Genomic DNA, 13,788 nt, shown 5'->3' with positions numbered 1-13,788 from the left:
CATCAGCACTGCGCATGGGCCAGCTCCACACGGGTCAAGGAGGCCTGGGGTTTGAACCGCCGACCTCCCATGTGGTAGGCGGACGCCCTAACCACTGGGCCAAGTCTGCTTCCCATAGTGGGTTCTTAAAAAGCAAGGAGTAAGAAAACAGAGGGCAGGGGGCATGGGAAAGTGACGTTTCCAATCTGATTTCACCCCATTCGTGGGTTGCAGTGAAGTGTGAATGCGTGTGCACGGGTATGTGCCAGGGACAGTGGGTGCTCAGACTGGCATCAGGGTGCTGCAAGTGAGGCCACTTGCCTTCGGCGCAGAATCTAAGGGGACATATAAATAAATAAGATAAATCTTTAAGGGAGCGGAGGTGGCTCAAAGTGATTGGGTGCCTCCCTCCCACATGGGAGGGCCTGGGTTTGGTTCCCTGGTTTGGTTACCAGTGCCCCCCTAAAGAAGACAGCGAGCGGGTTGTGACGGGCAGGTGCAGCAAGCTGACGCAACAAGAGACACAAGAAGAAAAACATAATGAGAGACACGACAAAGCAGGGAGCAGAGGTTGCTGGTGCTTCCTAAAGAAGACGAGGACAGCAAGCTGACACAGCAGGCACACACAGCAAGATGATGCAACAAGATGACGCAACGAGAGACACAAGAAGAAAAATATAATGAGAGACATAATAAAGCAGGGGACAGAGGTGGCTCAAGCGATTAGGTACCTCCTTCCCACATGGGAGGTCCCAGGTCTGGCTCGCAGTGCCTCCTAAGGAAACCAGGAAGACAAAGAGACACAGCAAGTGCAAACAACGAGGCACAGGGGAGAAATAAATAAAATAAATCTTTGGGGAAAAAAAGAAGATGAGCAGACAGTGAGTACAATGAGCCGGAGGGGAGAAATAAGTAAATAAAATTTAAGGGGACACCAAAAAAACCTGGCAACCAAGATAAATAATACTTTAATGCAATATTTTTTAAAAAGCAAAAGTAATGCAAAAAAAAAAAAAATCCATCAGAATAAAATGTCAGATTTTAACATCTGACCCAGGGAAGCAGATGTGGCTCAAGTAATTTGGCCTCCGCCTACCATATGGGAGGACCCAGGTCCGATCCCTGGGCCTCCTGGTGAAAAAGAAGAAGGGAAAGCGTGCCCGCGTGGCGAGCTGAGTGCCCATGCAGTGAGCCAGTGCCCGTGCAAGTGAGTCACGCAGCAAGATGATGACGCATCAGAAGAGAGACAAGGGGAGAGTCAAGGTGCAGCGCAGCAGAGACCAGGAACTGAGGTGGCGCAATTGACAGGGAACCTCTCTCCCATCAGGGGTCCCCAGGAATTGAATCCCGGTGAATCCTGGAGGAGAAAGACGAGAAGAGAAAACAAAAAGGGAAACAGATACAGAAGATGTCACAACGAATGGACACAGACAACAAAAACAGCAAGGCGGGGAGGGGGAGAAATCTGACCCAGACTTGCAAGTCTTGGCCTCACTCACCTCGCCCTGTGTGGGTGCCTGTATTTGCACACGTGCTTGCACACGTGTGCAAGGGCGTGCACGGACATGAGTGCCCACATTTACTTGCATGCTTCTGTTGCACCCATGTGCATGCACCTGTAGGTATGTGGTTTAAGTGTCGACGCAAGCAGGTGCACGTAGGTGTGCATGTGTGCTTGCACACCCACGAGTACAGGCGTGTGTTCACAGGCGTGTGCACGTGTCTGTGCATACATGCATTTGCCTGCGTGCACAGAGAAATGCCCAGAAAGATGCTCTCAAAGCAGTGACCACTGTTTCTTCCAGAAGGTGAGAATTCCGGGATTTCCTCCCCCCAGGGACGTGTTTTCCTTTTGGAGAGATTGTCGGTCAGAGGCATCAGCTTCAGGGAAGTCTGCCTGCTCCAGGGAAGAAGGGGGACACAGGGAACCCCGAATTTACAGAAGATCGATACAGGCTGACATCCACGGAGCACTGAACCGGGGCCAGGTTTCAGGGGCTCTGCTGTCCTTTGTCCGTTGCTCTCTCCTGGACCTTGGAAGGTGCTGGATAAATATTGACGGAAGGAGCGAACAAAGGAATGGATGCCCCACCCAGACTCTCTGAGTCAGGAAACACTGTGCCTTTGCCGTGCTCCCTGCCCTTCTTCTCATCGAGGTCCCGGCTCACAGTCGCCTCCTCCAGGAAGCCTTCCCTTACTGCCTGGCTCCACCCACCCGTCAGCCCATTTCCACTCTCCAAGGAGCCCTTTTCTTGTTTTATCCCTCTTTTCCCCCCTCAGAGCACACGTGGTCTCTCTCATTCGCCGCCGCATCCCTGTCCTCGCACTCAGCACCCCGCACACCGTGGGTGCCCAGTCAGGATTTGCTGCAAAACGGGGAAACCGAAGCTCAGAGGCAGACAAAGTCACCTGCCCAAGGTCGCCGAGCTTTCCAAGGGGTGGGACCAGGATTTGAACCCGTGTCCTTCCGATGCCAGAGTCTGTACCGTCGACAGGAAGCTGCCTTCTCCCCATTTGGGGCCACCGGGCTCAGAGAGAGGCTGCCTGGGGCCACAGAGCTCATATGTCACCCATGAACTGTGCCCCCCAAAAACATATATCCACGTTCGAACCCCTGGTACCTGTAAACGGGAACTTATTTGGAAACAGGGTCTTTGCAGATGGAATGAAGCCAAAGAGCTCGGTATCAGAGCATCCTGGGTGACCCAGGCGGCCCTAAATCCAGGGACAGAAGAGATGACACGGAAGAGAAGGAGGCAGAGCTGGGAGTGACGTGGTCCCAAGCCAAGGAACGTCCCCGGAAGAGCCCAAGATGTGCCCACAGCCTTCGGAAGGGAGCCCAGCTCTGCCAGCACCTTGTTTTCAGATGTCTACCCTCCCAAAGCGGGAGAGAATAAATCTCTGTTGTTTCAAAGCTGCCCAGCCCGTAGTTGCTTGTCATAGCAGCTATCGGAAACTAATACAGTCCATTCTTCCTGATTTTCTCATACGTGGTATCGAATGTCCAGAAAAGGGGAAGGGCTTCCCCAGTGGGCACCCACCCCTCCACCCACCACCTCGAGGCTGCAGCTGGCACTGGCTCTGTGTATTTTGTCACTCTTGGTCCCTCTCACCTTTTGTTTTTTCCCCCATGCATTTCAAAGTCCGTGCCCACCACACCTCCCCGTTTATCTTTATTTTATTTTAGGTACTGGGGGCCAGGGATTAAATCCTGGACCTCATAGATGGGAAGCTGGTGCTCAGCCACAGAGCCACGCCGGCTCCCCTGAGGTAGCTTTTTCATTTCTTTGCTTGTTGGTTTTTGTTATTGTCTGTTTGCTTGTTTTTAGGAGGCACCGGGAACCGAACCCAGGACCTCCCGTGTGGGAAGCAGGTGCTCAACCGCTTGAGTCACATCCACTCCCTGCCCATTTATTTTAACCCAGAAGCCAGAGGGTGTTCCTACTCTGTCAAAACTTTCCCAGGGTTTGTCACGCTTACGGGTTGAATTGTGTCCCCCCCCCCCCCAAAAGATGTTCACATTATCACCCCCAGGACTTCAGAAGGTGACCTTCTTTGGGGATAAGGGCGTTGCAGCTGTTCTGAGTAAATTCAGGTCAAGTCATGCTGGAGTAGGGAATCCAGCAGGGCAGGATGTCTTAGGAGAAGAGGCACAGGTGCGTGGGAGAAGGCAGGGGGGGGCGGGAACTGGAGCCCTGTGTCTACAAGCCGGCGGGACACCAAGGATGGGGGTCAAGTGCCAGATTGAAGAACCCTCCCCTCCAGGTTTCAGAGGGAGCATGGCCCTGCCCACATCTTTTATTTCTTTTTAAGGTTAATTTAATTTATTTATTTCCCTCCCCCACTTCATTGTTTGTGCTAGCTGTCTGCTCTCTGTGTCTGTTCGTTGTGTGCTCTCTGTATCCACTCATCTTCTTTTAGGAGGCACTGAGAACCGAACCCAGGGCCTCCCATGTGGGAGGGAGGCAGCCAATCCTGGAGGCACCTCCAGTCCCTGCTTGTTGGGTCTCTCCTTGTGTTTCCTCGTTGTGTCTCCTCGTTGCGTCAGCTCACTGCTCCAGGCCATCCAGCTCGCTTTCTCCCTCGTCTTCTTTAAGAGGCACTGGGAACCAAACCGGGGACCTCCCACGTGGCAGGCGGGCACCCAACTGCTTGAACCACCTCCTCTTCCCCCCTGACTGCATCTTCATTTCACACTTCCTGCCTCCCGAACCCTGAGACAATAAATTCCTGTTGTTTGGAGTCCCTCAGTGTGGGGGGACTCGCTTGCGGTGGCCCAGAAAAGTCAGACACTATCTTAACGCCAAGTGAAAACCCAAAGGGCTCAACACGTATCCCACAGGGACCCCCCCTTCCCCCGCTCACATCTTCTCCCACCAGCCTCCAAGCACCCACCAGTCACGTGTGACACCGAGCACCTGCAAATGAATCGGAGTGTACTCCACGTATAAAACACACTGGATTTCAAAGACACGGTAAGGAAAAAAGGATGTGGACTAGCACGATAATTTTTTTTAAAGATTTATTTTTTTATTTATTTCTCTGCCCTTCCCCCTCATTGTCTGCTCTCTGTGTCCATTCGCTGCATGTTCTTCTGTGTCCACTTGCATTCTTGTCAGTGGTACTGGGAATCTGTGTTTCTTTTCGTTGCATCATCTTGTTGTGTCAGCTCTCCATGTGTGCAGCGCCATTCCTGGGCAGGCTGCACTTTCTTTCGCGCTGGGCGGCTCTCCTTATGGGGTACACTCCTTGCACATGGGGCTCCCCTACGCGGGGGACACCCCTGCGTGGCAGGGCACTCCTTGCGCGCATCGGCACTGCACGTGGGCCAGCTCAGCACACTGGTCAGGAGACCCTGGGTTTGAACCGTGGACCTCCCATGTGGTAGGCGGGTGCTCAGTCCGTTGAGCCAAGTCGGGCTTCCCACAGTAATTTTTTATATTGCTTACACGTGGAAATGACAGGCTGATTTGGGCTATCGTGGGTGAAATAAAATAGGTGATTCTAATGAATCGCGTCTGTTTTCTTTTTTCACTTTTTTTAAAAAAAAACATAGGCTCCTGGAACTATAAAACACAGGAGCCGATTAGCCCGCCCTGGTGGCGGATGCGTCTCCGGGAGAGGGTGGGGACGTTTGTTTTGTTCTCTGCCTTGGCCTGGAACAAATCTCCATAAATATTGGTTGAATGAATGAAGGAGGCTGTGGCGCCCTGGCCCGGGGCGAGGGGGCCCCCAAAAGGGTGCGTTCCTGGCGCTGGAATTCCACCCCCACCGCCGCCCGAGCGCCGCGCCACCTCGGTGCCTCTGGAATGGGGGTGGAAAGTGGGCGCAGGCAGGGCCCCCCACGGCCCAGCCTCCAGCCCCGGGGGCGTCTCAGTTGGGGACGGCCCTTCTCGGAGGCATCTGGGGGTGGCCGTGTGGGAGGGGCGCGCGCTGGAGGGGCGCCCGCGCCAGGAATTGGGGGCGCGGGGCGTCCCCAGGGCCGGGCTGGCGGGAAGGGGCCGGGCTGCCGGGCAGGCGGGGCCGGAGCCCCGGTGTCTGCGATCGACCGCCTCCGCCACCGCGGGGAAGCTTTTTAGAAGTTTGCAGCGTCCCCGGCGCGGGGCAGAGGTCGGGGCTTCCCACGCCCCTAAATGGGGGAGGCCCCCGGGGGCCTCCTCTTAGCCCCCCACCAGCAAGCCAAGGCACCTTTGCCTCCCCACCGCGCCCAGAAGCGCAGCCGCTCTTCCCCGGCTGTCACCCTGCCTGCGCTGGAACGACTTGGCCCGAGATTAATTTACATCCAGCCAAGTCAAGTAGCCTGAAGCTTCTGGGTACCCGGTGGGGACAGCTCTGGAATATTTCTATCCAGAAGGTCCCACCGAACCCCAGCCTGGCCAGTCTCCCTCCTCCCTCCTCCCCGGCCAATTCTGACCTCTATCACCAAATACTCGAAATTCTCTTTTGGAGAACGTCATAGAAATAGAGTCATACGCTGTGACCGCTTTTGTCCTGCGTTTTCTCATCGTGATCCACGGAGGAGTCCCCCACGCTGTCACGTGCATCAGCAGGTCGTTCCTTTTCACTGCCGTCTGGTTCATTTCCACGCTACGAAGGCACCTGAGTTTGGCCCTGCGGGGACACCTCCTGGCTGTTCCCAGTTTTTCCCGCAATTATCAATGAGGCTGCTGTGGACACTTGCCAACAAGGCTCTGTGCAGATGTATATTTTTATTTCTCTTGGGTAAATATCTGGGATCGGACTTGCTGGGCTGTAGGGTAAGGGTGTATCTTTATATAGATAGATAGATGAAGGCAAACTGTTTTCCAACGTGGTCATAGCATGTTTATGCTCCCCTGGTGAGGGCCGACATTCCAGTACCTCCACACCTTGTCAGCACTTGCATATGTCGGTCTCAGTTTGGGCCATGTTGGTGGCTGGAGCCTGGGCCAGTGCATTTGCCTCTGACTTGGTCCCTGCTTCTGTCCTGGATCCCTACACCTGGTTCTCCCCTCAGAAACCACATACATATCTTCTCTTACATATTTCCCTTTGGTCGTTATGGAAATTTTTCACATACGTTGCAAAAACAAAGAGAATAGAGAGCCTGATGGACCCATCATCCAACTTCAACAATGACCCACATTTTCCCAGTCTTGTTTCTATTTTTCTTTTTCTTCTTAGAGAAGGTGTAGGTTTACAGAAAAATCATGCCAAAAAAATAGAGTTCCCATCGACTACTTGCTTATTAACGCCAATCTTATTTCTTCTCTCACCTCCCAACTTCTTTTTTTAATTGTGGTGAATGTTACATAACATATAACGAGCCATCTTGATGTGTGCAATGCATGGCATGTCATACACTCACCACGTTGAGTAACCACGTCTGTCTTGTTTCAGAAGTTTCTCGTGGCCCCAGAAAAGCACATGCCTCCTGCAGCCACACGATTCAGCCGTCAAGATGCCTGAAGCACTGATGGCTGCTATGACGTGCATGCCCTTGAAGACATCGTGCTGAGTGGAAGGAGCCAGATACAGAGGGCCAAGTATTGCACGATTCCACTTACATGAAAGATCCAGAGGAGGTAAATTTATAGACACAATAGATTAGGGGTCACCAGAGGCCCAGGGGACAGGATTGGGGGGTTCGTACTTGACAGGTATGGAGTTTCTGTTTGCGGTCATGGAAAAGTTTTGGGAATAGATGGTGGTGATGGCTGAGCCACGTTGTCAGTGGTATCAGTGCCACCGAGTTGTACACTTAGAAGTGGGTAAAATGGGGCGGCGGACTTGGCCCAGTGGTTAGGGAGTCCGTCTACCACATGGGAGGTCCGTGGTTCAAACCCTGGGCCTCCTTGACCCGTGTGGAGCTGGCCCATGCGCAGTGCTGATGTGCACTACGAGTGCCCTGCCACGCAGGGGTGTCCCCCGCATAGGGAAGCCCCACAGCGCAAGGAGTGCACCCCATAAGGAGAGCCGCCCAGCGCAAAAGAAAGTGCAGCCCGCCCAGGAATGGCGCCTCACACACGGAGAGCTGACACAAGATGACACAGCAAAAAGAGACACAGATTCCCAGTACCACTGACAAGAATACAAGCCGACACAGAAGAACACACAGCAAATGGACACAGGGAGCAGACAACAGGGGGGGCGGGGAGAGAAATAAATAAATAAATAAAAAGAACCCCTGCTCTACAGTTTGTTTTTCCAGTCACCCATGGACGGCCAACTCTTTTTTTAATGGACTAACTTAAAGCAAATCTCGTATTCCCTCACCCCCAAATCCTTCAATCCGTATCACAGAAATCTGAACATGTAAATTAGATGACATCATGCCCAGACTTGAAATGTTTCCATAGTATTTGTGGGTCTTAGGGGGGAAAAAAAACCAGCTTTCCTCCCAGTTGGCCTGTCTGCCCTCATGATCTACCTTGTCCCTCTCAGTCCCTGCGTCTCCTTCTTGTCCCTACCATATTCCAAGCTTGCTCCTGCCCCAGGCCCTTTGCACTGCCTATGCCCGCTGCTTGGAATGCTCTCCCCCCAGACACCTGCATGGTTTTCATGGTAGACAGCTTGGAAGATGGTCTCCAATGGTCTCCACCTCCTGGTATCCCTACCCTTGTGCAACCCTCTCCCCTTCAATGGGACCTGGACCCAGTGACTTGCTTCTAACAGACAGAACATGGCAAAAGTGATGGGAGGTCACGTCCTGATGAGGTGGTAAAAGACCGTGGCTTCTGTCTTGCTGGACTCTCTCCCTCTCGCTTGCTCTGACAAAGCCAGTCGCCGTGTCATGAGATGTTCTAGGGCAGAGATTCTTAACCAGGAGTCCGTGAACTTGAACTGAAATTCAAAAAAACAGTGGGGACATGTTGGTGCGGGTGTGATATATTTATTAAGTAAGACACAGTAGAGGGTGGACTTAGCAAGGGGGCCCGTGGTTTTCACCTGACTGGCAGAGGAGTCTGTGGAACAGAAATGGCTAAGAATCCCTGTTCTAGAGGGAGACCCATGGGGCGAGGAAATGAATTCTGCCAACAGCCACGTGAGTGAGCTTGGAAGCATATCCTTCCCACTTGAGCCTGACTACAGGCTTGTGAGGACCCAGTTAAGCCACGCCTGGACTCCTGACCAAAGAAACTGTGAGATGCTACATTGGGGTAATTTGTCACGCAGCAATAGCTGACTGATACACCTCCCTCACGTCTTTGCACAAATATCATTTTCTCAGGGAGGTCTTCCCTGACCACCCAATTAAAAGTGCAACTCCCGCCCCCACACTCTCCACTGCTCTTCCTGGCTTTATTTTCCTTGTAGAATTATCAGCTTCTATTCCATTTAGCTTATTCATGGTCCACCTCCCCCCACTGGGGTCGTCAGCTCTGTGAGAGAAGGGGCTTTTGTGTAATCTGTCCGCTGCTGCCTCCATGGTCTGAAAACATCGTTGAGCACCCAGTAGGTCTCAAGAAATATATATATATATATATATTTAAAGATTTATTTGTTTATTTCTACACACCTGCCCATATTTGTGCTTGCTCTTTGCTTTCAGTGTCCATTGCTGTGCTTTCTTCTGTGTCTCCTTGTCTTCTCTTTAGGCGGCACCGGGAACCGATCCTGGGACCTTCTGGAGTGGGAGAGAGGCGATTACTCTCTTGAGGCACCTCAGCTCCCTGGTCTGCTGTGTCTCTTATTGTCTCTCCTCTGTGTCGCTTTGTTGCGTCATCTTGCTGCACCAGCTCCCCACACAGGCCAGCTCTCCTTCACCAGGAGGCCCCAGGAATCAAACCCTGGACCTCCCATATGGTAGACGGAAGCCCAGTCGCTTGAGCCACATCCGCTTCCCAAGAAATATTTTTTTGAAAGAAGGATTATAAGCATCTGGATTTGAACACCTACTGTGCGCCCCAGTGGATGGGCTGGCAACACACTGATGGCTTTGCAGCCCCACCAGTGGGGTCGGGGGTGGGTCTTGGGTGCCTCCCACTCCCCTGTTGAGCTGAGCTGTGGGTGATCCATTCCTGTACCTCCCTCCCCAGGAATTCTGGTTCCATCTTTCTAGGCATCTCAAAAAATCTTCAAGGACAGGAAATTCTCCTCCTGCCCAAATACAGAACCCAAAAAGCACTCACCCCTGTCTCCTGAGACTGGACTTGTGGAGCTGGAGAACCAGGCTCGAGCTGCACCCACTGGGACACTCCCTGGTGCCTTGAGCAGTTACCAGCCCCCGGAAGGAGGAGGATTTGGGGGGACGGTCTTCAGACAGAGGTGCAGGGCTGACACCTGCATGGGAGAAGGGGATGGAAAGAGCATCTGGGGAAGTGGATTCGGCCCAACGGATAGAGCATCCACCTACCACATGGGAGGTCCAGGGTTCAAACCCCGGGCCTCCTTGACCCGTGTGGAGCTGGCCCACGCGCAGTGCTGATGCGCGCAAGGAGTGCCCTGCCACGCAGGGGTGTCCCCCGCGTAGGGGAGCCCCACGCGCAAGGAGTGCGCCCCATAAGGAGAGCCGCCCAGCGCGAAAGAAAGTGCAGCCTGCCCAGGAGTGGCACCGCACACACGGAGAGCTGACACAGCAAGATGATGCAACAAAAAGAGACACAGATTCCCGGTGCCGCTGACAAGAATGCAAGTGGACACAGAAGAACACACAGCGAATGGACACAGAGCACAGACAACGGGGGGGATGGGGAAAGAAATAAAATAAACAATAAATCCTTAAAAAAAAAAAAAAAAGTGCATCTGAGAAAGTCTTGGCCAGGCCAGACAGTGCAGGAGCAAGTCAGCCCACTGGAGCTCTGAGTGGAGAGACACCCCCACTCCGTACCCCTGCCCTGCTCAGTCCTCGGCTGGAAGCAGTTGGGGGGCACTGGCGTGGAGGCCATGGCGGGCCCCCTAAGCGCTGCCCGCCCCCTGCCCTGCCCCCAGGTTGTCTCCGAGCAGCACAGCTCGAGGCTGCCCTGCCCCTCCAGAGGCTCCCCCTCTCCACCCTCTTAGAGCGCCTGAGAGGCTGGCAGGCAAGAACTATCAATGGCTCCCATGTACCCTGCTTTCAGTGGTTGGGAGGTGGAAGGAAAGAAGTGGGGGGTATTTCCCCCAGCTCCCTCTGCAGGAAGTTGGACGGTGGGGCAATCAGGTGGCCGGCATCTCTTCCAAAAGCCGCAGCTCCTGGCAGGCTCCCAGTTGGGGTGCCTGCTCCCTCCCCTGCGCGACCTCCTTCCCCCTTCCCGCCACCCCTGGGGTGCACCACCTCTCTGGTGGGTTCCCAGAACATGCTTGCCCCCAGCCAGCCTCCCTCCACTGCCTGGTTTGCAGCTCCTGCTTCCTGTCGCTGTGTCTCGCCTTGGCTGCACCATGGGGGGATATAAAAAGGCCCGATGGCACCCCCAGACAGTCAGGTGGAACCCGGAGGAGCTGCCTTCGAGCTTTTTAAAGCGACCCATGTGGAAGCGAGAGAGGCTACAGCTGCGAGCAGGAGAACGCACCCATCAGCCATGTGGGATCTAGGCCCCCTCTTGATCTAGAGGTGGAGTGGACATCACCATCCCAGGGTCCACAGGATGGAGGAATAAAATATGGATTAGAGTGGACTTACTGGTGTTCTACTATGGAACTATTGTGACTAGTAATGGAAGACACTGTAGCATCGATGTGGAGACAGTGGCCACGGGAGGTGCTGAGGGCAGGGAGAGGGAAGAAGAGAGGTGATGTGGGGGCATTTTTGGGACTTGGAGTTGTCCTGAATGATATTGCAGGGACAGATGTTGGACATTATATATCCTGCCATCACCCACTGAATGCACTGGGGGAAGAGTGTAAACTACAATGTAAACCATTATCCATGTGCTGCAGCAGTGCTCCAAAATGTATTCACCAAATGCAATGAATGTGCCCCGATGATGAAAGAGGTTTTCGATGTGGGAGGAGTTGGGGGGTGTGGGGAGTGGGGTACAGGGGAACCTCATATTTTTTTAATGTAATATTTTATGTGATCCATGTATCTTTAAAAGAAAAAAGATTAAAAAAAACAAAAACAAAAAAAAACTCGCCAGGTGATTCTATTGGGCAGCCGACGTTAAGAACCACTGAGTGCTTCTCAACTCAGGGAGGGGGGCAACGTCTAGAGACATTTTGGGGTGTCCGAACTGGGGGTGCAGGCGCGACTGGCATCCAGCGGGTGGAGGCCAGCGAGGCGGCAGGAGCAAAGCCTGATGGGGCCCAGGGGTCCACAGGGTGTCAGCTTGGGATACCCCAGCTGGAGAGGCCCCTGAGCCAAATGTCCCCTCGGTGACGCCTCCCACCACCGTTTCAGAGAGGCGCAATTATTCTAAAGTCATTTCAAGGAAGGGGAGACCGAGGCCCAGAGAGCGGAAGTTCCGGGGCGGGGCGAGGGCGCGGTGGTGGAGCACCCACCCCGCAGCCCGCCTGCCGCACCCCGCTTCTCCGCCTTGAGACAAGCGCTTACCTTTTCCGTGCCTCGGGGTCCCACGGGAATTCCTGCCTGGGCGGGCCGGTGGGCGTTCACAGAGTTCCCCGCACCTGCCATTTGGGCAACCCCGAGGCGGGAGGGTGCGGGGAGGGCTCCGCGGGCGGAACAACGAGCGGAGTAGCCCCGGAAGGAGAGGAAGGCGGGGAACTTGCCCTGTTCTCCTGTTCTCCTCTCTCCTTCGTCCTGAGCTGAAAATCTGCAAAGGTCCCAGGCGGAGAGATGACACTCCTTAGTGGGAGAGACCATTTGTCCACAGCCTTCCAATGATGTCACCTTCATTCCTTGACACGGGGGCCCTGGGGGGAGGATTTACACCGCAGAAGCTGGCAAATGCTCCAAGCCGGGTCGCCCCGCCTTCCCCGGGGCTGCTTTCCCAGCGCCCCTCTGGAAGCCCCCTTCCCCTGCTGCGCTCCCCACCCACCCACACCCAGCGGGCGCATCTCGGGCTCGTAGACTGGTCCGGGGTGGAGGGGGGGGGGGCTGGTTGGCAAGTTGGAAAAGCTCATTAAGGCCTGAGTTCTTTTTATAGATGAGGTTTCCTGCGCTCTTTTCCTCCCCCCTCCCCTCCCGCCCCTTCCTGCTTTCCCAACGCCCCGTATTTATTTGAGTTAGAAAAATAATGAGACCCCTGAGGTCACATGCAGCACATGGGCTTGCTCATCAAAGTGTTGCTGTGGAATTAAAAAATATATCGCAAGCTGGGTGTGCTTGCGCGCGCGCGGCCCGCTGGCTGTTGATGGGCGCAGGGCTGGCGCGCCCCAAGCGCCCTTCCCTAGCCCCCCAGCCTGGCCTCCGGGGAGGGAGGGAGTTAGCTGTTTTCTACCAGGTCTCTGGGGTTGGAGAATGGGATTGAATTACCCACAGTCTCCCCCCACCCTGGGAGGGGGCTGCCCCCCACAAAGGCACCCCAGGGGGGAGGGGAGAGGGCAGGGGGGAGGGGAGAAGGCAGAGGGGCTGGGTCCTACCAGGCTGGACGTGAGCAGCCTTGGGGCCTCGGGGCAGGGGTGTGCAGGCACCCCAGGTGGGGGGCCAGGTTGGGTACAGAGGGCAAGGGGGGCCCCCCCGGGGTGCCCCAAACCTGAGAGGCCAGCAGGCCTGGCTCTTTCAACCCAAGTGTAGCCGGGGTGATGAGTGCCCCCTAATTCACGTGCCCCTCAAACCACGGAATGTGACGTTGTTTGAAATAGGGTCTTTGCAGATGTAACTAGTCGAGTTGGGATAAGTGCATGCTGGAGCAGGGTGGACCCGAAATTTAATGGCTGCTGTCTCGTTTCGTCTCTTCTTTTTTCTTTCCTATTTTTTGTTAATGACTGCTGTCTTTATAAGAGAAAAGAGGGGGAGTCGGACGCAGAGAGACATGGACAGGAAAAGGCAGGGCAGACTGAGTGATGTGGCCACAAGCCAAGGAATGCCAGGGGCCTCCCCCTGCAAGTTTCAAAGGCCACACAGCCGTGTGCACACTCTGATTTCAGATTTCAGGCCCTCAAAGGTGGGAGATGGGGAGCGGGTGTGGCCGAGGCGGTTGAGCTCCTGCTTCCCACATGGGAGGTCCCAGTTTCTGTTTCCCGTGCCTCCTAAAGAAGATGAGCAGGATGGCAAGCTGACAGGACGGGCAGGCATGGTGAGCTGATGCAGCATGATGATGCAACAAGAGGCCCAAGAAGAAAAACCATAATGAGAGACACAACAAAGCAGGGAATGGAGGTGGCTCGAGCCATTAGGCGCCTCCCTACCACATCAGAGTTCCTGGGTTCAGTCCCCAGTGCCTCCTAAAAAGAAACAAGGAAGAAGAACAGACACAGCAAGGGCAAACAACAAGGGGGTGGTGAGAAAGAAAT

General features: G+C 54.4%; 1 long non-coding RNA gene across 1 annotated transcript; it reads right to left on the bottom strand.

Annotated features, from left to right (window-relative positions):
• Positions 1-7,447: 7,447 nt before the first annotated feature.
• Positions 7,448-9,733, bottom strand: LOC131276630 (uncharacterized). Its single transcript, XR_009184086.2, has 3 exons — positions 9,591-9,733; positions 8,978-9,085; positions 7,448-8,301 (listed from the first exon to the last, which is right to left on the bottom strand). It is a non-coding gene; the product is annotated as an uncharacterized lncRNA (long non-coding RNA).
• Between the last annotated feature and the right edge of the window lie 4,055 nt (positions 9,734-13,788).

Source organism: Dasypus novemcinctus, chromosome 30 (genome assembly GCF_030445035.2).
Source record: "Dasypus novemcinctus isolate mDasNov1 chromosome 30, mDasNov1.1.hap2, whole genome shotgun sequence".
Taxonomy (NCBI): Eukaryota; Metazoa; Chordata; class Mammalia; order Cingulata; family Dasypodidae; genus Dasypus; species Dasypus novemcinctus.
Note: the sequence above shows the minus strand (reverse complement) of the source record. Positions and strands in the feature narration are given on the sequence as shown.